This window comes from Colletes gigas, unplaced genomic scaffold (assembly GCF_013123115.1).
Source record: "Colletes gigas isolate AHSC1104 unplaced genomic scaffold, ASM1312311v1 Colletes_gigas_Sc00007, whole genome shotgun sequence".
NCBI classification, from domain to species: Eukaryota; Metazoa; Arthropoda; class Insecta; order Hymenoptera; family Colletidae; genus Colletes; species Colletes gigas.
The window spans coordinates 631,677-635,184 of NW_025106636.1; positions in this window are offsets into that span (position 1 = coordinate 631,677).

Sequence of the window (3,508 nt, forward strand, 5' to 3'; positions counted from 1 at the left end):
GCGGTCCAATCTGACTGTCGTACCGACCTGAAAATTCGGAGGTGATTTCAGCGGCCTCTTCTCATGTATGGCGGTCAGTTGAGGAACTATTCGCTGAATTAATATGGGAGGCAGACAGTGTAGTGCCCAGAGAAGAAACAAACGAAAGTGCAAACCAATGAAAGATGCACAACCAACGAAGAGAGTCGAGAGAGGTTTCAAAAGAATTTTTCTTCAAATAAACATAACCTGCCTAACACAATGCCTGACCAAACACTTGGCTAATTATAAATCTAAATTCGTTTATTATATCAAGAAACAATTGTAAATTCGCAGCCATTAGCTCGGTGTTGCCCACGATAGAAAAGCTTTTATATCGTGGGTAACACCGATTACCAGGTCTCACCACGAGGAGGTTGCTGCGAGTGGAGACCCGAAGGGAGATAGATGGAATCAAAGTTCCATCGATCTCCCTTTTAGCTAAGCTTAGCTACCAAGTAATTATTTCGTTTAAAAAGGGATGAAGCTAAATTGTGAGATACGCGACGCGATGCTGAACCGTGCAACAGATCTTCGGATCGAATCAACACTACCCTTGGTAGATTGATTCCTATTTCTAGCAATCGGTCTATCATTGGCAGGCGACTAGATCTTTCGGACAAACTGGACGGTCGATCACATGTTTCGATCGATGAAACAGCGGTGGTCGAAGCTAGGAACCGGAGAACGAGTCGAGAGAAGGTACTTGTTAAATAATTACTTGGCAATATCGGGAGACGTATACAATAGGGACTTAAAATCAACGTCGAAGCTCAAGTCTGGTCAAGTTAACCTAAAATTCGGACGATAGAAGGAAACAAAGTTCCTTGGATGTTCTGATTTAGTTGTACCAAGCAATTATTTGGTTAAAAAGAGGGACGAAGCTAATTTGAGGGACACGCGACGAGACGCGACGCGAAGCTGAACCGTGCAGCGGATCCGAGGATCGAACCTACTGCCCTTGCTAACTAGATCTCTATGGGATAATGGACATTCTCTGCGACTCCGTAATCGAAGGTCTCCATTTCTCCAACGCAACCCGCCGGGAGCCCGAAGGACCCGACTCAAGTTGTCTGACAAAGAGAGAGTACCTGATACAGTGTCGACTCCCGCTGAAAGGTATGAGTTTTCGCAGGAAACGAAAGCGCCACACCTTCCAGCGAGGTACCATTTTCCCTGGATCGAGCTACCAAGAGAAGGCGATTTGATCTTTCGGAACAGATACACGGCCGATCACATGTTTCGATGAAACAGCGGCGATCGAAGCTAGTGAACGAGGGAACGAGCGAGATAGAAGCTACTTGTTAAATAATTGCTTGGTAGGACGCGGAGACACGTATGTATAATAAAGAAGGCTTCGACGTTAATTTTAATACTCGCGACGAAGCTTAAGACTAATCAACTTGGAATTAAAAGACCATCGACGGGCGTCATCCCTCGATGTCCTTGCGATCGATCCAAATTTAAACTGAAATCAAAACTAATATTTATATTAGTGAGATATGGTAGTAAATTTAATATGTACACTTAAAAATGATCTATCACCTAAAGGGAATCGAACAGAGTAAAATGATACTAGAATTTAAGTTGAAGCGTAAAAATAAAATGGTATATGCATCGACACACCGTGTCATACATATCAAAACGAATATTCTTCTTTTGATCAGTGTCATCGAAACAAATATGATACATGAATCGACCCAATGTTGTACAACTCAAAACGAACATTGGACCATTGGAACACTTGGACCGAGACACCAAATCGAATCAACACCGAACAATCAAACGAAATGGAACGATCAAACAAAGTACCTCCGCAGAATATTACGAGAATTCGAGCAAGAACGTAAAAACAGAAATTCAGGAAATCGTATAGAAATAAATATAGTATACGATTGAAAACAATGACCTCGCAGTCGACGCGGCGTAAAAAACACAAAGAAGAAGAAGAAGAAGAAGAATATTACATTATTATATCCTGCAATATTACACGTATCAAAGCAGTAACATAAATTCGACAAACAATGTCAAAATCGAAACAGAGGAAAGGAACATCCATAATAACCGAATTCACATCAAACAAATAAAAATAATAAAATATAAATAAATGGAGTGGACTTACTACTTGTTGTCTGTATATAGGATAGTTACCACTGGGCAAGCTGTAAAGTAAGAAAATATTCATATTATAGCAACGTCAGTTAGGCAAAATCAGTACATTGAAGCGAAATTGGTATCAAACGATAGAATAAGAGAGGGGAGAGAATTTTTAAACAGTTCTTACCGTAGTCATCACCGTCCGGCACTGGTCAGTAGTGGTCAGTAGTGGTCAGTAGTGGTAGGAGCGCTAGCCAGAACTGGTCAGTACTGGCCCCCCTGGTCACCACTGGTCGGCCTAGGATGGTCCCGGGTTGCCCACCGGGCCAGGAGTTCCGCCACCCTTGGCGCCCCCCGCCAGAATGAGACACAAGTCGCCACATGTGCCTTTATCTAGCGACGAAGGAGGAGTGGGGAGAGCGCAGCGTGTGTCAGCCATCTCGATCCGTCCGGCTGGACGAATTATTTCGCGAAAAGTTATTATTTACGCATACCGAAGGGCCCTTTCGTTATTCATATACCACATATTGTTAAGAATTGTTAAACAATGCTAGGTTTTATTTATAATTGTTTAATTTACACCATCGTCGAGTAAGTACTCTGTATGAAGTTCACATGCAGCGATTGATATTCTCGTACAAAATTATTTTAATATTTGTCAAGATTTCTTATCGCACGAACCAATAATTAATAGCATTACCATCGCAAAATCGCGTTTTACAGGCAAAGAGACAGATTTCCGACTCCCATACCGAGTTATTTTTTAAATAAATGATGTATCACAATTTAAAATAAAAAATAGAGGGTTTGAGGTGTACTTATAAATGAGGTACATCCTTATATATTTTAGTAATCTTAATCGATGCTCAATTTTGTGTCGAACACCTTTCATTCCGTTAAAAAATACTAAAATTTCTAATTTCATTTCTAAATCTGTTGGTAACGTTGCGAGTGACACGAAAATGATAATGAGGTTCTAGAGCCCCAGACAAATGGGCAGAAAGAATACATTGGGTGAAAGGTCTACTCATTTAATGACCAAAAATGATTGTAATTGGTCCCCGTAACCGAAAATAATTTTCTTAGAACGATTTGTCTATCTCTTTTCCTGAGACCTGGTAATGGCTGCGAATTTAGAATTGTTTCTTAAAATCTAAGAGAAAATTGTACTGTCTGAAGTTTTGCAAGACCCAAGAGAGTACAGGCCTTCGGTATGTTCCCTTGTCAGTGACACGAACTTGTTCCTTGCCATAGCAGCTTTTAAATTTCCCGCTCTGACTCGTGAAATCGTGAAGCAACCGTATTACGCAATTGATGTATCCTTGAACGGCAACATCGTGTTTTGTACGTTGCGTCGGAAACGTGGCACCGCCGCAACACTGAGACAGTGGAT